This window comes from Passer domesticus, chromosome 2 (genome assembly GCF_036417665.1).
Source record: "Passer domesticus isolate bPasDom1 chromosome 2, bPasDom1.hap1, whole genome shotgun sequence".
In the NCBI taxonomy this organism is placed as follows: domain Eukaryota; kingdom Metazoa; phylum Chordata; class Aves; order Passeriformes; family Passeridae; genus Passer; species Passer domesticus.
In genome coordinates, this window is record NC_087475.1 from 48,179,202 (window position 1) to 48,201,933 (window position 22,732).

The window sequence follows — 22,732 nt, forward strand, 5'->3', positions numbered from 1 at the left end:
GAGCTTCTCTACAAAAGCAGATTCAATTGCCCCTCCCCCCTCCAACCGGTTTGGGAGAAAATATCTCCTTGGAGAAAAAGTGGAAAGAAACCTGTTTATTAAACAATAGAACCCAAACAATATTAAACAATAAAACTTCTCACTGCTCAAAAAAAAAAAAAAAAAAAAGGCAAGCTCAGAACAGTCCCCTCCCCGGGCTGCAGCTCGGCTCACTCAGTCTCTGATCAGTCTCTCTGGTGCTGGAAACGCCGTGGCCCAGGCCCGGCCAGGGGGGCCACAGGTGGAGCTGCCGGTGCTCTTCTGAGTGTTCAGTCTAGAGCAGGCTTGAACAGGTCCAAGAAAAAGGAAAAATCACAGTCCAGGGAACTTCTTTACCTCAGCTAGCTAAAACTAACTAAAAGCAAAACAAAGGGAAAAAAGGAGCTCTGTCCAGCTGTCTGTCCATCCGCAGACAACACAGTCCAGGAGCAGGAATGTGGAGGAGTGAGAGCAGTCTGAAAACAAACTGCGCGCTTCTTCCCTCCCCTCTTCACTGTCTGGAAGAGAGTCTTAAAGGTCTGAAACTTATTATTCAGTATAAACAGAACAAGACGATTGGGGATAAAAGCATCATATAGTCAACCCAGGATATTATCCTCCCACAGCAATTAATAAGCATTACTAAAAAAGGCAGCTGTCCACGAGTCTTCTGTAAATGTACTCTAAACTCTCTGTGATAGAAAGTAAAAATGTTTATAAATTCCTCATGGATTAATCACTTCAACAGTTAATTGTTGAAGGTCTACAATGTCTCAGCTGAATTGCAAATTACTTGAATTATACTAATATATGGATAATTCTATTTGTACTTGTGTGACCTATTAGATATATTAATTTGGGGAATTAAATATCTTTATTCACCTAAATCTGCTAAAAAATGGGAAAATACACCAAAAGTAGCCCATTTATTTTTCTGTGTTTTAAAAATTATGACATTAAACTGGTATATATAGACTGTGAATTGCTCAGGAAGAGGTTCTGGCCAGAAGACAAGTCCTCCTGACACATATTTGCCTGCTTGTGCTCTGCCATTTCTCTGTGTCCTCTCCACCTGACTGCACTGGACAGATGTCTTGGTGGGCCTGAATGGTAAGTTAAAAAACTGCCTCATAAACTGAAGTGTGAGAAATCTTGTTACGTTGGTTATTTTCCATCTAACTCTGAGCTCAACATCCCATATTATACTGCATATAAAAATATGTAGTGGCTACATATCTATTGCAAAGTTATGCATAAACGGGGAAACTACCTTGGCACCAGAATTCAATCAACTATATTGTTAAATTGCTGCAACGATATTTTGAACAATTTAGCCTGTAATAGTTGGTTTTCTGTCAGAAAATTCCAAATTATTATTTGAGCATTAACACCGGAGGTAAATATTTCTAGATATTTACATGCCTTGAAAAATAAGATAATTCAATTTTGGGAATAATTTTTTCCCTCTTTTGGGGGTTTTGTGAGCTTTATAATTTTGTGTCTGTTTACCTCATGACTCAAACTCAATTAATTTATTAGTAGTGTTGTAATACATGAGGATGAGACATGAAAAAATATGGCAGGATATATATTATGGGGTAAAAGGCAATGCCTATGAGGTGAGGATGCCCCACACTGCATCCTTCCTTTCTGGCACAAAGTGTATTTTGCTTCAGTCTCAGCTCCATGTTGTGGGAAACTGTGCTAGCTCACCACTCCACTGAACATGCAAATTTCCTTCCACAGGGGGAAAATAAAAAAATATGTTCTAGCAGGTCTCTTCATGGAGATAATTGAAGCATATTTTCCTTGCAAATGAAATGAGGCCAACAAGTCCAATCTGCCGAGAGCAGGATGTACTGAAATGCAGATCCAGCCGCAGGGTGTGCTGGAGATTTCTGGATGTTATACTGTGAAAAATAATTGAAGGATTTTTATGAGGTGTATAAAAGCCTTAAAGCACCCATATTTCTTCACTAAGATTTATATAATGAAAAATTAAAGAGAAATATTCAAATTAGTTAGCAGAACGGATGATAAGGAAAATGCAGGAATGCATTTGTATAAATCATCCAGACACCAGAAGAATACAACAAACAGCATTCTACTAGCTCTAGTTTTTTGCTGACAAAAAGAGAGACCGAAGTCCCAAGAACACTGTGATTACCTCAGAATTACTGGGTCAAGACTTTAAATAATTTAAAGCTAGAGAATATTTGCTTAATACTTGAAATAACTATTTGAATCTGTTCACAAACATGACACAATTGTCACTCATTAATTGGCTGAGACACAAGTGCTGAATAGAAGTGATCTTGTAGATCAGAAATAAAGTGTGGTGGCAAAGCTGCATGTGAAAAATATACCAATATTTTCTACATAACGGTTAATTTATGCCAGAGGTATTAATCTCATACTTCCAAAAACATTTGTTCTCAGACACAAGTGCTGAATAGAAGTGATCTTGTAGATCAGAAATAAAGTGTGGTGGCAAAGCTGCATGTGAAAAATATACCAATATTTTCTACATAACGGTTAATTTATGCCAGAGGTATTAATCTCATACTTCCAAAAACATTTGTTCTCAGCTATTATATTTTTAATTATATTCCAGTTTAATAGCCTTAAAAAAAAACCTACCATGAAATTTTCCATAATTAATAAAGAAGATAGTATATAGTGAGAAACTCATTATCCTTACCAAGTATAAAAACCTTGTTCAGGTTAGTTATTTTAGGAGTGGATTTTATTTTCCTTTGAGATCATAGGCTGTTCCAAACTTCTTTCAAGGCATTATAATTATCATATTCAGCATTCCCTGTTTTTGAAAGTTAGTAATAATTTCAATAAAGTTGAACTACATTAACCAGTTTAACACTGAAATATTGTGATTAATGTATATAAAGGTGTTTGATTCTTTCTGATATTAAGAAAAACGTGAGACTATCAGCATTCATATTAATAATGTGGTATTAAATGGTGAAAACTGATGAAATTTTAACATAACATTTATATGACCTCCTAAATGCAGTTAAGTATAGCTTATTAGCTAGACACCCACATGTGCATTTGCATTTCCCTGGGCCTGGAGACTAAGCAGAACAGAACTAATCCAGCTCTATTATGCAAAAGAACAGAATTTCAATGGCTTGTTTATGAGAAGGACTCTTTCTGTATTTGTGTAGCATGTGTTGAGGAAATATTTGCTATTGACAAGAGAATAAAAAATATTCATAAATTCATTTGTTTCTCACTTAATCCCTGAATTTATATGAAGATTTACTCAAAACATTTAGTGGGATTATACAATGTAACTGCTCAGTGTTTTTTAAAGAAAAGACTGCTTTCCTGTCCTTTAGTATCTTCCTCACTGGATTATTTTTAACATGAATCAATAAGAAAGAAAAGAATATAAGTATTATGCCAGTTTATTTTTTGCTGTAATGTTGCTTAAACTTTTCACTGCCCAGAACAGTAAAAAACTAAAACTTCTTCACCGTCAATTGTCGTTATTGATTCAAAAATTATCCATGCTCCAGAATTCTTTCATGGTTTTAGTACATTAATAAAATCAAAGTGGTGGTATAGCAATGTTCAATATTATTGTGCTACAAAGTCACATAATAAATGGTCAGCAATTTGAATGTAGGTTACCTCAAATTCCAGTTAATAAAACTAATGCATCGTGTGTTTGAGCTAAAAGTAAAGAATTTGCCAATAAATAAAAGAAGTGACCTAATCTCTTGAAAAAATATATTCTGATAATAAAAAATAATTCCATTTTTAAAATATATAACATAATGTATAATTTATAATAGAAACATAATGAAGACTATAGGAGGAAACGTTGCTGAAATATAATGTATATTAGTATACAGTTTATGAGTGAAGATAATTATAATTTGATATCATAGTAAGGCAGGTTAGCATTAGAAGAACATAGATAAAATTAGTATTTTTAATGAGATATTGGGGATTTTTGTACAATTCATTCTAAAGACAATAAATTGTTCTGTTGGGAAATTTTGTTCAACTGTGTTTTGCTATATTCATATTGCAGATCTGATTTTTTTTAAATGCCGTGTCAAAATTTTCTGTCTAAAATAAAGCATAGAAATTCTGAAAGGTTACTCAGGACACCTGAAATGTAGCTACATTAACATTCTATATGTTCTTACCATTACTTATATTATCATATTACATTAAAGTCAACTTTTTGACAGTAGTTCCTGTGACACCATACTCATTCTAAAAAAGCATAAATGTCATTATGCTAAGCAAGTAATCACACAGTAAGAGAGAAAACTATCAAGGGTAGTTAATGCTTCAGGGCAAATCTGTTGCAGAAATTATGCTGGGAAAGAAAACCACAGACAGAAGCCAAATACATGATGTGCATTAAACTAAATACTGAAATGGGAGACATGAGAAGGGGATACATTTTCCCTGAAGAAAATTTTCTGCTAGCCTCTGGGTTGATGGAGGTTTCTTTTCCTGTCTCCTGAATGCACTGAAATGGCTCTTTCTGACTCAAATCCAACAAAATGGCTCCACAAAGTCTGCTCATAAAATGTAATACTTCATTTATACATCTGTACATCTCTGTGATCTTACAGTAATTTCACAGTCTACCTACTATTTACTTCTTTTAATAATTCTGCTTTTAGAAAACTACATTTCAGGAAGAATGTTTATTTCTATTTAATGGAGCCAGGTGTGGTTTTGGTTTTATCCCAGTAAAGATCTTATATATAACATAACAGGATTATTTAGGGTATCAGGATCAGATTGTATAAAAATTCTGCATTAATAATTTGATGTTTTATATAAATGAAAATTAAATTTACAGGATTATATAGATACTTTAAATAAAATAAAATAAAAATTTAGTAGTCATTAAAAGGTTTTTGCCACCATACAAACTTTTGTCATGTTGCATTTCCTGTATAATATATAAGAAAACACACAATTTAAATACAGATTGTTCTACGTGAAAGGGATTTATTTCTTTGGTGATTATTTGATTTTTTTTTGTTTACTTTACCTAAAAATATTTGCTATCTGTATTCTTAGCCTTAACACATTTTTTAAATATCTCCTTTTGTAATTAAACTTTGATTGTTGTGTTTTCATTTTTCTTGACCAGTAGCAAAATCAAAACTGCATAATTTAATGGCAGTTTTCGCTCAAGGTAGCTGAAAAGGGGAGCTTCCATATTTTAGTGTTGTGGGCTGTAATGCTGTTTTGGAGTTTCCAGCCACATATCTGTGCAACTCAGTGGTGAAATAAGTGAAGATGTGGGTATGCTGTGCAGTATATTGGGCCTTATCAGGAAGATAAGTTATAAAAATGTATGTCACATTATTTATTGCACTTTGTACTCTGAATCTTTCACATAAGAAACTCAAAACATTTTCTCACTATTCACTAGGAGGCACACAAAATTGTAGAATGGTTTGCATAGGAAAGGACCTTAAACATCACCAAATATTAGCTTCCTTGCAATGGCCAGGGACACTTTCCACTAGGTCAGGTAACTCAGGGAACCATCCAACCTGGCCTTGAACATTTCCAGGGATGGGGATCCACAGCACTTCAACCAGTTCCAGTGCCTCACATCCCTCAGTGTAAAAAAATTATTCCTTATGTGCAATCTAAGGTTACCCTCTTTCAATGTAAAACTTGCCCCTTGTCTTCTCACTAAAGACACTTGTAAAAAGTGTCTGTCCAACTACCTTTCAAGCCCTAAAGTATTGTTAGGACACAGCTCTTGAAGTGAAATGGAAGCAGCTTTTAAAGAAAATAAAAAATATTGGCTTCTCCAAACATTTTAATCCTAATAAACATCTCTGAAAACAGTCGCTAATATACCACTCTTGCTTTGATACCATTTTTGTCTGTCAGCTCAGTGTGGTTAATGTTAAAATGGACAAGCTTGAATATCTGTTCCAAATTTCGTTCTTTCCATCTTCTCTTTTACATCTCCAGGGCCTCACACTTTGCTTCAAGATGGGCTAGTTTTTTTTTTTAAAAACAACCTGTGTTCCTCATATTGTTTCAGGTGAGGAACTTCAGGATTTACTGCCAAGCTTATCAGATAAACTGCAGAAAGTTCCCTTTCTAGTCTTTGATCATCAATGACAGACTTGAGCTACAGGGACAATGTACTTATGAACAATTTCCTAAACATACTACTATGGCAAAGAACTACAGATTTTTTTGTATTCTGAGTTTATTTTGAAAAAAATTTAAGTGCCTGGTATGATATCATCAATAGCTATCTGGGTAATGCAGTCTTGGACTAAGCAGGATGTGCATAGGGAATCAAGACTTAGGGAGTGCTCTACAGAAAATATCTGCCCCAAAGCAAATGCAGTCCCTTTGAGATCCTATGCTCCAGCCTTATACAGAATGACCTTGAGATGATTAGCCTAATATGCATCACAGCATGCACATCTTAATTTAACCTGAATTCTATATGAAATGGTAATATTTTTTGACATAAAATCCCATTTACAAAAATAATTTATCATTTATGGGAAAACATTTTCACATGTTCACCTTTAACTGTGATGATAAGCAATTCAGTTTAAACTTTTTAAAACATTTTCAAAAAAGCTTGTTGCCAGTTTTCCCCTAATTCTCCTGAATTTATGCTAGAAAATATATCTGTCTTTAGCAGGTGTGCATGAGAAAAGCATGGATTATTTTATGAACATGTCTTTCAATGGCTGTACTTGACCATGTACAGACATTCATCTGACTTATTTGAATGGAAATCAATTGAATTATTTAACACAAGTTAGAACAACGGGTTTTCAAAAAAACTGTTTCACGTGAAAACATTATCATTTAAAAAACGCAGAGTTAGCTTATTAAGCTTACTCTTATTACACTTTAAAAAGAGTGACCGCTGGTAACCAGCTGAGAGAGCTTAATTTTTCACTAAAATTTTTTTTAGAAGAAACCAATGTAAAAAAATGACTGAATCTAATAAGTGTGGAATATTTATATATTCTTTATATATAAAAGCACCTACAGCTATGTCTGGTGGGTTTCTTTAGGAATCTAATGCACTAAGAAGCATATAATACAATTATGATCAGTATGCTTGAAGAAAATATAAGTTATTACGTATACATCAGCCATATAAAACACAGATTAACAAAACTGAAAAGGACAAAATATAAATGAGTTGGAAATTGCACTTCATAGTGGAATGGGCTGCCCAGGGAGGGGGTGGAGTCACCATTCCTGGAGGGGTTTAAGGGAAGAGTGGATGTGACATTTAGTGCCATGGCCTAGTTGACGAGGAGATATTCAGTCAGAGGTTGAACTCAGTGATGTTAGAGGTCTTTTCCAAGTTAATTGATCCTCTGATACTGTGATATAGGGGAGTAATACTGTAGAAGTTATACCTAGGGAACTGAATGAGAATTGTCTTTCTCCTATAAGATGTCACATCTCCTGTAGAATTTTATAGCACTTCTATCCTCCATTAAATTTTACAGGAAACTAAAAAAAGCCCTCAAGAACAGGTAATAAGTTATAAAAGACTTTTCCCATAAAGGTTAGTAAGTCCCAGAGGCCTTCTTGCAGGAACTGAAGCAAAACACATGATGCTGGTCTGGTGAAAATCACAAATTTTACACAGACAACTTCTGACTCAAGAATCAGTATGTGCTTGATGCCCTAGATGGTGTGGATTACATTAGTCACTGTTTATCTTCAAGGCATTTGCCTAGTGTTGTTATGATGTTATCAGTTATTTATATTTGTTGGCTAAATGCTGTTCTTTACCAGCTAAAGTGAAGATTTCTGAAGATCTAGCTGGAAGATCAAGAACTATTAGATCACTGTGTGCATATATGCCAGCAGAAAAATTATGGCTTTAAATCTAGGCTGTAATTTATTTCTGATCTCATCTATGCATTATACATAGAGTACAACTTGAAAAGAGAACAAAAGTAAGCAACACTCTAGAGAGTCATACTTGAGCATATTTAAACTACTTTCTATTTATATAATCATAAAGTCATAGGATGGTATGGCTTGAAGAAGATATTAAAGATCAGTTAGTTCTAACCCTCCTGCCATGGCCAGGGGCACAGTCCACTAGACCAAGTTTATGAGGCCCATGTGTAGCTTGGCCTGGAACACTTTAAGGAATGGGGCATCCACTATTGCTCTGGGCAAACTATTCTAGTGCCTCACTTCCCTCACTGTTTAGAGTTTAGAGCCTCATCTACTGCACTCAACTGAGTTACATCTATTAGCTTAAAGCAGGTGAACTGAAACCAAACAATATTTACTATAATTGTTAGTGTCTAACTTTTAGAAATTCTGTTCTTTTCTATGGAAAGAGTCTACAACAAATTTAAAAAATTGAGTCAAGGTGATAGCAGCTTTGGTTTTGATAAATAAATTATATGGTAATTAATTAAAAATAATGATGGGATTACACTGAATATGTCTATTATACTAAATATATGAAAATCAAAGGCAATCAGGAATCCTGAAGTGTACAGATACAGCTTCTCACTTCTCTAAGGCTTTCAGATATTTCCTTCTAAAGCAGATTTGTCTGGGAAAGAACTAATTGACTTGGATGTAGTTAATGTGCTGGCTTCCAACAATGTTATAACAAAACATTTTCTTCCTGTTAGGGTTTGAAATTGTGACACTTGAAAAGAGGCAGATCAAAAACTCCCACTGGTGATCTACACTCTCAAGAGAATCTAAATTTTTTAAGTCTTTCACAGTCTTTATTAATTTTTTTGAAGAAATATTTCCTTGGATGCCCATGAAAATGCATATTTTAAAAAAAATTTCTTATGTCAATTCTGCTGAACACTACCAAAACACTTGTTACAGGCTGATCAGAACTCCTGACCAGCCTTTTTAGATTAATTATCATGAGTGTGACAGTCATTCTCTTTAAAATATTCCCTGCAGGGCAGAACAGTATAGTAACTGTCACTTACTTGCGGCAGAAAGGAAGCTTTTAAATAAGTCCTTTTGTCCTTGTCCCTAAAAAGAAATAATGAAGACCATAGGACAGTACACCAAACATGGGATTAAATGCACCATCACACAGCAGGTTTGCCATGGACATAACTCTACCCATTAGTATTAACTCATTAGCAGTGTTTTTTAACACTGATGCCGAGACAGAGTGGGGGCACCTTGCTACCACGCTTAGATTCACTACAAAATGCTACATAAAACAAGTTACACAGACCAAAATTTATACACATACACATTTATTTATATACCTATACCTGCACATACATGAAGAATAATTCTGTATAAAGAAAGGAGATTTAACTTGATAGCTAGGCACAAATGCAGCTAAAATTACATTCATCTGTTTGAAGTGTAATATTCAAACTGGATACTTGTGATTCCAGTGATTGCAAAATAGTCTTAAAAATACTTCATTTCTTTATGTGTGTCTCATTGGTGTGTCATGGCCTGTTACAGTAGTACCATTCAGGACAGTTTGTGACATGACACAATGTGACATATTCTGACCAAAAAACAACATGACTTCATACAGAATGTCAGCAATTTGCATTAAACACATGATTTGTTTTGAAATACCAATATGAATTTCAGCTACTAAGTATGACTTCTGTTTGCATAAAATCTAAAAATTCCAACACTGTGAGGTTATACTGAGGAATTTAGAATATCTTAATTGATCAAAAGATTACAGAGAAGTTTAGCAACGAGTTATAGATGAAGCTTAATTTAAATCTTATCTATAGATCCATCCACAGTTTACTAAAAAATAATTTACAAGGTTAAAAAAGTAATCAAGCATAATTTCACATAATGGTAAAGCAATACTTTCAACTTTCTTCATAGCCTGCAAAAAACATGAAAAAATGCATTACTTGTTAGTCCTTTTATATTCTGTTAATGGATTTTTTGCTGTCAGTGCTGTCTTCAGAGGACATCATCCTTAATTACTTCCACTTCGCATTTCAAAAAAATACTTTAGGGAGTGGTTTATTAATCACCAAACAATTTTTCTATCATTTCTGTCATAATTTATAAAAAACAAAAAAAAAAAAGAAAAGAAAAGCATTATGAACAATTGTTTTTCTGGCTATATTTTCCCAAATCTTATAATGTCTATTTTTATAACATTGCTGGTTTATGGGTACTTTATTAAAATTTCATTTATAAGAAAAAGGATGAATGTATACTTTCAGAGATATTTTCATAGAAATTGCTATAGAGAAGTGAAGAAAAGTATTTTATACAAAGATACTTCAGGTACAAGCTATTTCATAGTTCTTAATAATAAGAAGCATTCAGCCTATGATGGTGACATTTTCTTTGTCATATTATGTTTGTGTCATTAAGTACAGCTCAGTCTTGAAAGAATTTTGACATTTTCCTATAAATCAAAGAGTCTAGAAGTAAAAATTTTGATACCATCCTCCCAAATGCTTGTCTCTAAAATAGAGAGGCATGGATTTGACAGACTGTATTTTAAGACCAGCTGGAAATTAAGCTCCATGCTGCCACTCACTCAACCTCCCTGTCTCCCTCCCCACCCCGGGGGAATAGAGAGGAGAATAAAAAGAAAACTTGCATGTTGAGATAAAAAGACCTTATTAATTGAAAATAAAGTAAAATACAGTAATAATGGTTAATAATAATAATACTAATAATGTTACTATTAATGATACTAAAAAGGGAAAAACAAGTGATTCACAAAATAATTTCTCACCATCCACTGACCGATGCCAGACTCTCCTTCCCATATAATCCATGACTCTGGCTTTCATCTCCCGTGAGACTCTTTCAGGAGCAATGGTGAGGTATTGGATTGTTGCATGTGGCACATTTGAGTCAGTCCTGATTCCAGTATTGGTGTTCTTGTTCAGTTTTATCCAAGTTCGTTCTTCACTGGTGTGAATGTGACGATCAGAGGGAAGACAGGCTCAGATCCCCAGAATGCCATATTAATGCCTCCATTAATGTCTAAATCTCAATTAACTGGGGTCGTTTACATTTTTTAATTTTTTTTTAAATTTTACCTCTGTGATTAATAATTTCTATTAATCTACTCCCTGTGTGGGTAGAATGACTGGATAAATATTTTCTGTCTCTGAATTTGAAGATTATTTTTCTTGTGTAAAAAAAATACCTTTCTTTTATCTTATTTCTGGCTTGAAGTAAGGATACTACATTTTAGTAATAAATCAGAGAAAACATTAAAGAGTACTTTCAGTTTGAACTAAGTAATGTAAGTTTTAAATTGTTTCATATCTTTTGAGGGAAAATTAATTTAGGGAAGATTTTAAATATTTTTCATGCACATTTGAATGGGGTTCATAGCTTCAGATCTATCAAAATTTTGCCAAACAAAAAATGTGCTATGAATTCTTTATAGTTTTGTTCTGCTTTACCTCTCTCAAAGCTGCAATGGGAATATTCGTTTTTGATTGATCTACACATGAAACAGCACTTTATTCAACCCAGATACAATTCTCTCAAAAAAGTAACTAGGAGAGCAACTCAGTAACTCCCATCAGCAACTCATGGTACTTGTCTTATTAAAGTGCATTGTGGTGTAACAGGAAGGGCAGGATGGAATTTTGAGAAGAAAAACCTTACTCATTTCATCTTCTTCATACTTCCCCCCATCCTCCCCCAGCCCCCACCTTCCAGTCCTGAAATATTAATGTGTAAAACCCGAAACTTGACTAGTATTTCCAGAATATAAAAGATACCTTAAATCTTTGGTCAGATGAAACCTTGACAATTTTAAAAATAATTTTAAAAGCTGCATAACTACTGTCCAGGATATAATTACATAGATTTTGGCTTGCTTTTCATCAGAAAGCATCATAATAGCAAGAAGTTCCCTAGAAATATCACCAATTCTTACTTTGTTCTATATCAATATTATTAGTAGTAATGTTATTAATAATATTGTCATTAGTTTCATGTGTCACCTATCCAGGTATATTATGAATTGACATGAGCTGAATTTTATGGATTTTTCTCCCTTTGGTTTTATTCCTTAATAAGTTGTCTCTCTCTTTATTCCTTCCATTCAGAGGAGTACAGATATGGGACTTGGTCAATGCTTTGTTACCTTCTTTATATAGTGGTTGTCAAAAGAATAATAAGGAGTTGACAAAGGAAGGAAGAGAAAGAAAAGAAAGAAAGAAAGAAAGAAAGAAAGAAAGAAAGAAAGAAAGAAAGAAAGAAAGAAAGAAAGAAAGAAAGAAAGAAAGAAAGAAAGAAAGAAAGAAAGAAAGTTAGTCATTAGCATAAATCCCTAGGAGACAAAGGATTTCCATGTCAATATTTCATCCTAAATCATAGATCACCTTGAAGTCACTTTTATATCCCTGCTAATCCACTCTACACCTTGTTTTTAACTACTCTCATCCCATCTTTCATTCTAATTTACAAAGTACTAGTTATTTACATGTTTTGGAAAACTGGGGTTTAATCCCTTTATGTCTCTAACACTGGCATTAAACACCTGGCAAGGTTATACTACTTCAGTGAACACCAAATAACTACTCCTAACTTCTTATAGCTTCAAGGCATGTAGTGTTCTCTTTGTGTTTTCAAGGCCCTTGATGTCATACCAGGTGTATATTAATCATGATTCTGAAGTAATAGATGGCTCATTTAATGAAAACTAACTGAACAATAGTGAATGAATTCCTTATTTTGCTTTGTTTGAACAAGCATTTTTTGCTCTCCCTGTAAAACTGCCTTCACCTCAGCCTGTGGGTTTTTCACTTTTACTCTCCCAGCTCTCTACCCTAAGCCTCTCTGTGTTGCAGCCTGAACAGCTGCTAGTAAAGTCCAGGGTAAGGAAGAAAAAAGGGCCCTTGTATAACATCCACAGATGTTTAATTCAGCCACCTAGTAAGATGTTCAGGGTCTCAGGCACATTCATGGGGGGACTCTCTGTCCCAGGGGGCCAGGGGTGACTCTGGTCTCAGGGCAGTACAAAGATGATGGCCAGTCAGGGAACAGGGAGGAAGGGGCTCAGAGACACACAAACAGGGGAAGGAGCCAATGGGGTCTTAACAGCTTTTTGAGGGATGCTTCGTGTGTCTCCCCTCCCTAACCTAGGGGATGCTCCCCAGGGTCTCCACAACTCTGGGGAATGACTGAGTGACTTAAGGAAGGCAAAGAAAAATTTAGGAAGATTGTAAAAAATCCTGAAATCTTTTATATCTGTTTTGTTATCTATGGTCTTTTACAAAAACCAATGACTCCATGTTCATTGAGATAGAGTCCTGTGCCCCCAATATATTTTTCTGTTGTAATGTGAGGAACTTGAACCAGGTGTTCATGTATCTCATATATGAAAGTCAAAAGTTCATGTTCACAAGCTTTAATGGGAAGTTGTCTGCTTGCAATATGAGGGAAATCCTTGTATCTTGCTTAGTCACCCTTCTTTTTCTGCCATTCTTGTGTTCATCCTGTGCAGTCAACACTGATGTCTTTAGTTCATGATGGTCATTAGTTCCTGAGGCTGAGGTGGCAAGACTTCAGAGCAGTATGAGGAGGGAAGCTAGAATCAAGTGGTCCCCTTCCTTCACTCCTGATTGACCCTAACCATCAGCAGTGATTTATGTTCCTCATCTCTCTCCTCAAAATAAGGGGTGGTGATCTTGTACAGCCTGACATGTTTGATGTTTTTATGGGGAGCAGGACTTATCCTGGTTTCACCAGGCAACTTCTCTAAAAATGCAGGTGTTAAAGTGGTAGGTGCTGCTGCCTATCTCTTGTCCCCAGCAAGCCTCTCCTGTCGAAAAACAAGTTGAGTTAACATTCAGGCAACGCAGTGAAACCTCCACCCAACACTCACCACAGCTGGCTCAGCAACAGAGGCAAGAAAGGCTCTTTTGCAAGGTTTTATTCCAGCAGGGTAACACAGTCACGGAAGGACAAACCCGGGGAAAAAGAATCAACCATGTGGAGCAGGCAGCTTGTAAAGGGGAAGGGGTGGGGGCTGAGCTAAGGGCTGGGCAGAGGGCCCTGGCCTCCAGAGGAAGGGGGGTGGCCACCAGGGATGCCAAGCCAGGGACAAGGGAAGGAGAAACCAGAGGAAGTTGTGACACTAAGTCCATGGGGAAGTCTGTTTTTCCCTTTGGGAGGGATGACTCTGTGGTAAGTAGTTAATGTTTACAGGGCTGAGGACTTGGGGATTGGCTGAGAGAAGAGAGTTCATGGGATGCTACACTTGTCAGTTCTGGTTTCAATAGCCATCTCTCTTGGCTCTTCTACAACCTTCACTCTGATCTGATAGATCTTACTCCTTCCACATTTTTCTGTATTCTTATTTGTACAGCAATACCACAAATCTCCATTTGCCCCTTTGTGACTACAATATACTTCTCTCTCTATACTTAATTTTCTCATAAAATATTAATATGTTCTTGAGTAATAATTGTGTTATTAGCATTGTTAGCATGTTACAAAATGACTGTGCACTGCTTCCATTACATTATTTCAGTATGTCTGTGCCTGGGTCTAAAGTAAATATTTTAACAACTTAATATTTGCTCATTACTTTATAGTTGCACCAGGGCTCTGCTTTGGCTACTTCATAAATTAATAAATAACAACTCTTCCACAGAAGAACTATTAGTGAGAAAAGATTATGTAGTTGAGAACTTGGCCTAACTTTAAGGGGAAAGAATTTCAGTGAACAGGATGTAGTTACCAAGTGTAAGTAGTAAATATAGCAAAATAGTAAATAAATATAATACTCATTAAGAAGCAAAAGGTTCAACATCAACAAGATACAAAGACACTACTATGTTTTCAGTAGACCTTTTCAAAGATATGTACTTTTCATCATCAGAAACAAATTAACTATCCAAATTATTGTGGTCTTGTTTTATTTTTTTTTTTCTATTTTCATCCTTTCTGTGTGTATTTTTATGTAAAACAAGTAATACTTGTCTATATATGTATTGACTATACATTTACTTAGTGCTAAATTTGAAATTGTCACAGTTGTTTTCAAATATAAAAAGACATTAATATAACATAATTTTTATAGTTTGCAGTTAAAAAATAAAATAATACATTAATGCTTTAAATATGGATTACACTGACTATCTACACATTTAATCTCTTAAGTCCATTGAATCCATTGAGTATAAATCACTAAATGATTTAACAAGGAAATAAGTTTGAGTACCTAGTTTTACTGTATTAGATAATTTAATCTCACACAAATATTTTGATTACCATTTCATATGTTTTCTTATTATTACATGCATATAAAAAATTTTCTGCTACAGTAAGATATAAAGCAGTAAGTTAGACTTTTTTTTTTACTTTGCACATTGAAATCTGTCTTCTGCCAAAAGAGTGAAATTATGTTAAGTAATAAATCTTCTGTATAGTAATTTATGTGGGTAATAATAAACTATGTTTTATATTTTGCAGTCTGTTAACATTCTTTTAGGAAGTGACACAGAAAAACTCCTCTCTAATAGAAGAGATGATCTTGTGAAGTCCTGTGGTAAAGAGGCTCTGTTAAGTTGCACTGGGGACATTAAAAGTTGGTCTGGTTGATCTTCTAAACAAGCCCCTTAATAAAAACAATTATTTAATTAGAATATTATTGTTTCTAAAGACCTAACGCTGTGTTCTGTGTGATTTCACATTTTCTGAGGAAATATGACCCTGAAGTTTTAGTTACTACAAAGTCATTCTGTTCTGTTTTGATTGTGGTTTCACCTTCAGTGAAAAAAAATTGAGCCAGAGTTGGGTTTTTTTTGATTTTTTCTCAGTACATTTACATATGAATTACATTAAATTTGAAAGGACAGAAAATGCCACTAATTCTCTAATCATTAGCAGAAGCAAAACCACTTCTAGCATAATAATTATCCAAGCCAAATATTTATTAATGATGGGACTGCTCTAATTATATCTTTATATTTCTATATTATGTCTCGTGTCTACTCCAGCAGATATTTTAAATGAATAACAAATTACTTACAAGAAGTGGACAAACACCAAAACCAAGCAGTTACACAGCTCTAACTAGCGATTAACCAGTTTTCAGGAAATTAAAAAACTACTTTGAAACTTTTTTTTTTCATTATGAATGATCAGCTCATGTCCTTTTATAAGAATTACTCTATAAAAGAAAAAAAAAAAAGAACAGATTTCTCTTTTCTTATTATGGGCTAAGAGCTAAAGTGACCCATAAGTCTAGAGACAGATTAGAGATAATTTGTGTGATTTTCATTCTGTCATGAATGGGCAAACTTAGAGCAAAGATAGAGGTTTCTGAGTGACCACTCCCCGGGGAAATGGTCACAGCACTAAGCCTGCCTGAGCTCAAGAAATGTTTGGGCAATGCTCTCAGGCACATGGTGTGATTCCTAGGGTGCCCTGCACAGGGCCAGGAGCTGGACTTGGTGATGGGTCCTTTCCAACTTGGATATTGATACTGAGTTGAAAGTATACATATCAGTCGTTGCCACTGTGTCTGCTAATCTGAAGTAACTGCAAAAATATGCTTAGAATGATTTTGTCCTCAATGATGCTAGAAATAGTTTAGTCTTCTATTTAAAAGAAAGGAATTTTTTACAAATTTTTTTGTTCTTTCGTTATTGCTGTTTTGAGTTTATCTCTTGTATTGGTCACTAAATTAATTATTTAGATAGAAAATTATTTCTGTATATCCCACTGTGAAACAATCATGATTGTTTCTTAGAAACCTGTATTGTTGTTTTCATGATTTTTATATTTATCCTTACTGGCACTACTGAATTATTTTTATGCATATTTTCTCCCATGAATAACACAGAACACTCCTTATGTGCAATGTCATGAAATCAAGGAAGGAAGAGCCTAATACAGCTCTCTTTTAAATATGCTTTGATTTTATTGTTTAAATTGTGGTATAAAACTAACTTAAGAACTAAGGTAAGCTAGAGAAAAAGTTTGGAAAGATGCTTCCATCTTCTTGTGGAACTCAAGAAATTTGCAGGTTAAAGAGGCTAACAGAGCCTATCTTGTATAATAACATTTGTTCATGCAGAGAAAGGTGGTTGCAAAACTACAAGCATTAGATTGCTTCTTACAATTTTTTCTATTTCTAGGTCTTCATATAAAGGCAAAAAAAAATCTCTCTCTAGATATATATCTTTATGTATATATATATCACACATTTGTATGCAATCAACAGTACCAACACTAACATTGTTTCCTTTATCTCAGTTCCATTTTCACATTTCAGAACTTGAAACTAGAAACTACAGGGTTATTTTAAAGTGTTGTTTTAAAGTACTTTGTGGAAAAACAAAATGGAATGAAAAGCAGAATATATTTGTATTGGGTTCACGTGGTAATGTATCGGTAGGGAGGAGACTGATGTAATTTATGGCCATCCAGAAATGATCATAAATTGTTTAAATTTCTATCTATTTTGTGAGCAAAATTTATCAATTGCTGATGACTTTTAACTTTCATTTTTAGTTTTAACTTTTATTGCTTGTATATAATAATACAATAAACAGATTTGAGGAGTTTGTTTTTTTTCATATCAAGTGAGATCTTATATTTATGGGCATTAAACAATACTGCAAGCAGAAAAGGCAGAACAATGTTAAAATTATGGTATAGCTTGTCAACAGCCAAGATAAAATTAATGAGGACATCCTTGGACCCACTGCTGAAATTATTACTAGTGAAATATTTCAAAAGCTGTAGAGGGCTTAAGTGGTTATAGACCACATCTGATTTACTGCTCTCTAGATATTTTCTGTCTCTTTACACAGTCTGAGCAAAGAGGTGGGGTTTTTTCCTTTATTTTAAGGTGCTGTTGAAGACTACCTTACAACAGCATTTTGTAGAAAGTTAAGCTCATATGGATTTAGAAGTGGGCTTTAATTGTCTACACCCAGGCAACTATTTTAAGATAGCAGGCATCATCTGACACAAACCTTGTAGGTACCAAGTAGGGCCTACCAGGAATTATATGCTCATTTTTAACAGGGCTTGAAGCACAGGCAGGTTAACCAGAGGTATTTAAACACACAGTATATGTTTCTGTATGAGCAACTGAAATGAGTACTAAATACCCTCTAAATGTTAAAAAACAATTAATAAAAGTTGTAGTCCAACCCCTCACTCTTGCTTTCTATTATTTTTAATAGTAAGAATAAAAATAATAATTAAAAAGCAAATTTAAAATAATGTGAGAATAGAAGGAACTACATAAAAATTGAAGCAAAGATAACTGTGAAGAGCAGCTCTTTAGATCTTTGAGTAGAAAGTAAGACAGGCCATAGCCATGGTCAAAATAGTTGCTGAAGCAAATCATGTCATAGGCAGCTTACCTATAACTATCTTCTGTGATATTTTTTGTCAGATTCAAATATACACCCCTCTTCATGACATGGTTCTTTTGAAAATTTAATAGAAATTTGAAATCTTTAGCTGTTTTAATATGTTTTAATTATACCTAAAGAGTCAAAAATATTCCTTTTGATGCTTAAACTGAGAAACAGATATTCAAAATGTTTATAATAAGACCCTAATAGGTCTGAGTACAGCTTCAACATTCAGCTATTTCCATTGTTTACCTTCACTTTTTTTAAAATTAATAAATTTCCATGTATTAAGTAAGATTATGTTACTGAAAACAGTAAAATAATTTAATGTTTAATTGGTCTTTTAAAGCTTTCTGATTTGTGTTACTGACTGTTTCATTAGCTGGAACCAAAAGCATAAAAAATGGTTCAAAAATCCAGAACAGGATACAGTCACATGCAAAAGATCATTGAGAAAGTATTTTTGAAGACTTAATTTTGTATGTTGTCCTCAATGTTCTGTTTGGTCTTATGAAAACAAGTGAAAGAGAAAAGAAACAGTCTTAATCCCTATTGAATTTTCTTCCTTATTACTTGGGCAAACTTCAGCATGGCAGTTTAATTTATCTTTTCTCATTGTGATTTGTCAAGGTTGTAAAAATCACCAGAAGTATAGATGCTTTATTTTCAAGGTTTTCTCTGTCTTTTTTGTTTTGTTTTTATTTGTTTTGTTGGGGTTTTTTTGTTTGTTTGTTTTTAATTATTTTCAATATTAGCTAGAGTAGAAAAATAATAAAGATGAACATCATAATAAATGAAAATATATCAAGCAGTCATGGCACTATTGTGTATAAGACAGCTTTTCTTCAGAGCCATAAAATAAAGAATATAGCCAAGTTAAAACTCATACTCTTTATGTGGAAATACATGACTGATTATGATTTGCTATTTATCGTTTTGAGTGATAGACACTTCAATTTACAAGTGGATCTGTCATGAAGAACTTATTAGTCACTTCACTATGAATGACAATAGGCTAGGCCTGTCATTGAATCAGCATGGGTAAAATTCAGTCTGCTACAGAGAGCCAAAAGACTTTCATGTATATCATTCAAGCTTCACTTCAGTCGCATTCTAAGGGTTTTACTGGAGGTTAAATGGAGCATGGGTTTTGTTTTGCATTTCTGAATGAGATTGCACTCCGCTTGAGAGTATCCTAACTGCATTCTCTGCAAGGTTTTATATGGTGCTCATCGCTTCTGCATCTGAGCAGCAGTGCATTAAAGGCAGGAGTAACATCTGTGGAGTAAAAGTTCTGTCATTTTTGTCTCAGACATGTTTGAGATGCAGTTGTTTTGAGCTATTATTTTCAGAATTTTATAGGCAGACAGGAACTGTCATCTGTTTACTGTTCTACATAATGGAGATACAATGTCAATGGTGAAGACAAAGTCGAAGGTAGCAAATTCACACACATTGCAGAAAGCAGTGTTATTTGGCACATTTCACCATTTCTCTGGGAAAATTCTCTCCAAACAAACTTCACACTTAACAAAAGGTTTTTTCTAGGAAGCCAGATGTAGCACTGAGTTCTCAGCTTTTTATTCCCTAAGTGCTCTTTCCTCAGGACCTGGGACAAACTTTTTTCTCCAGCATTTTGCTGGACTCAATGAAAACAGTAGTTATTCCCACTATCAGTAACAGTTCCTCTGTTTATTCAGAATAGCCTCTCTACCTCTACTTCTACCAACTGGTAATGGTCCTTGACACCTCTGCAGTGCCCCATATTTACTGCCACATTCTGTTGACAGCTTCTGATAATTCCTACTACTTCACTGACCTACTTCCAACTCTGGAGATAAAATCAGCCTGACCCTACTGAAATATAGACAACATTCAGAACTGGACTGTTGCTGATAAAAATTCACATATCAATGGCAGATCTTAGTGAACTCTGGAGAAAGAAAGTTCTGATCTGCTTTTATTCAGTTCCTGAAAGATAAAATCACTTTGATCAAGTAAGCCTCCTGGAGGTCAGACTTAAACTTTAGAATCACAGAGGACTGTGAATCACTTGGTGATCCAGAAGAAATGGTTGCAGAGAAGGAGCCCATGAAATGCAGCAGCAGTTAAGGATTGCAGCAAGGAAAACACCTCCTGAAGATCAAGAAAGAGCATCTACATAAACCAGCATTTTGCTAGGCCTAGGTACTAAATGAAACTCAAATTCAGCAGGAAGAGAAGCTGTGAGAGTTTCAATAAGAGGAAGCCTGCCTCTCAGAGTGCTTTTTCAGCTTGTAGGAATCATTGGCACAAGCATAAGCATATCTTTGGTTGAATTTTCTCAATCAACACTCTTCTTTCCTGTATTTCCATCAAAACTTTGACTCTTTCCAATAGGAACAGTGCTTGTAAGTTGGTGTTGATGTTCAGCTACAGTGGCATAAAATTGGTAGGAATTCCATATAATTTAGACTTGTAGCCTGCTCATGAAATTTACCTGCAAGTAGCATATAATCAGAGTGCATTTACCTTAGAGGAAGCTGTGCCCTGAGAAATCTGTAGAAAGGCTTGCTTATTCTAAATGTGCTGAAAGCCTCTGTGTGTGGTAAAATGATTGAAGTCTTCCTACTGCACCTAAAGCATTTTTCCCTTGCACTATAAACACCAGCAAATGTCTTCTACCCCTGGGTATTTATCCCAAAAATCACAGAAGAAGAAAAAACCTGATAAGATTCTTGTTTTGACCTTGGGTAACTGAAATATTAGGATTGATAGATCATCTTGTTCTGGCAAGCAGTAAGATTTCCTCTGCCTACACCAGCAGCAACCGGGCACATTTTGCATGCTGCTACTAAATCATCACAAAATTACATTAGCATATTGTGTATTTATTTATTTTTCAAATGTGCTGTTCATAATGGCCATAATGGGAGCAGCACTGTTTGAGCAATCTGACTAAAAAGTCCAGCTGCAAACAATAAAGCAATACTTGATTTATCTGGCCACAGCAGGCACTGACTTCATTACATTACACAGAAGCCAGCAGAACTTAGCCATTACAATTATTCTGATGCTTTTCTGTGTTGCTGTTATTCATCAGAGTAAGTTTCACTTGTCATTTTCCTTGCAGTGGAAACTTTCCAGTAAAGCTAAATTTTAAGAATTTGTGCAGTACTATTCTTGCTGATTAAAGTCAATTTTCAAGGAGGGCTCATGGTGTAAAAAGCCCCACAATCATACACAATAAAATTGCCCTGAAAAGCTTACAGTCTAAAAGGCACTTATCTTTAGAGGTGAGAGAAAGGTTTCATTAAAGGAATTTTAAATGCATTGAAATGCATTATTTGGCAAGTTGGAGTAGAATAAGCAAAGTAATCAAAGTAATAGCAGACAAATGCTCTTTAGTTCTATTTTTAGGGTAATACAAAAGTTTTACTTGCTACCTGCAAACGTTTGACGCTAAAATGTTGTACTTCTTCTTCCCACCTTGCCCAGCCCCTACAAAGGATGATGATGCTGATCATCTCTTATACCTACCACATCCCCATAAAATTTGTCTGGTTCAGTCTGCCTTGGTGTGAACTGCAGCTGAGAGTGTAGCTCCTCACAGCAGACAGGAGAAACAATTACTGCTCAGACCACAAAACCCCTTTGGGGTTGCAGTACAGACTTGAAGCTGGGCCTCTGTGTCCCCACAGTGGCACAAAACTCTCACCTTCAAATCCCATATGCCAGATGTGGATGGCCAACACGACAAGCAGCTGTGCCAGATGGACAGCTCCCACACTCAAGGGAAACAGCAGCGCTGCTGCTTGATCAGAGTTGTCTGTTCTGTGAAGGAAGCACAAAACAAAAGCATTAGTGGACAGATACACAGATTCCTTGATTTCATGGAAATCTAGAAACAAGTTGAAGTTTTAGAACTGAAGAATATGTAATATGAAATTACTTTTGTGAAGTTTACAAAGAAAGCTTAAAATCATAAATATAACAAAAACCCCACAACAGTCTGTATGTGCTCACAGAAAAACTCCCTTGAAACTAATGTTTAATAGAATCCTGATTTCTTACTTGACACTTTCTATTACTATTGAGGATACATCTTAGAAAATTCTACACACTTGGCTTACCATAACTATCTCAAAAGAAAAAGTGAAACTATTTGGAAAGCTGTTTGTTGTGGAGGTTCCAGATATGTACAACACATTGTTCAGTGACGAATTTGAGTTCTATCTCTCATAAGTATAATGAAATAAAAATAATAAAATGGCACATAATGTGTCCAAGTTTCTACCCTGAAACTTCCAGTCTTATTTTTATATTGTTACCTTTAAAATGAAGTCTGTCATACATTTACACAGCAAAAAACATGTGCT

The 22,732-nt window shown here is 34.7% G+C and overlaps 2 long non-coding RNA genes across 3 annotated transcripts in view; one reads left to right on the forward strand and one right to left on the reverse strand.

Moving 5' to 3' along the window:
* The first annotated feature begins 380 nt into the window (after positions 1–380).
* LOC135295394 (uncharacterized) overlaps positions 381–22,732 on the forward strand; it is a 69,365-nt gene continuing 47,013 nt past the window's right edge. For both annotated transcript variants that reach the window (XR_010357467.1, XR_010357466.1), the window contains exon 1: positions 381–1,128. This is a non-coding gene — a long non-coding RNA (uncharacterized LOC135295394). The remainder of the gene's footprint in view (positions 1,129–22,732) is intronic.
* On the reverse strand, positions 9,442–22,194 carry LOC135295391 (uncharacterized). The gene is made up of 3 exons (XR_010357461.1): positions 22,072–22,194; positions 10,763–10,941; positions 9,442–10,064 (listed from the first exon to the last, which is right to left on the reverse strand). It is a non-coding gene; the product is annotated as an uncharacterized LOC135295391 (long non-coding RNA).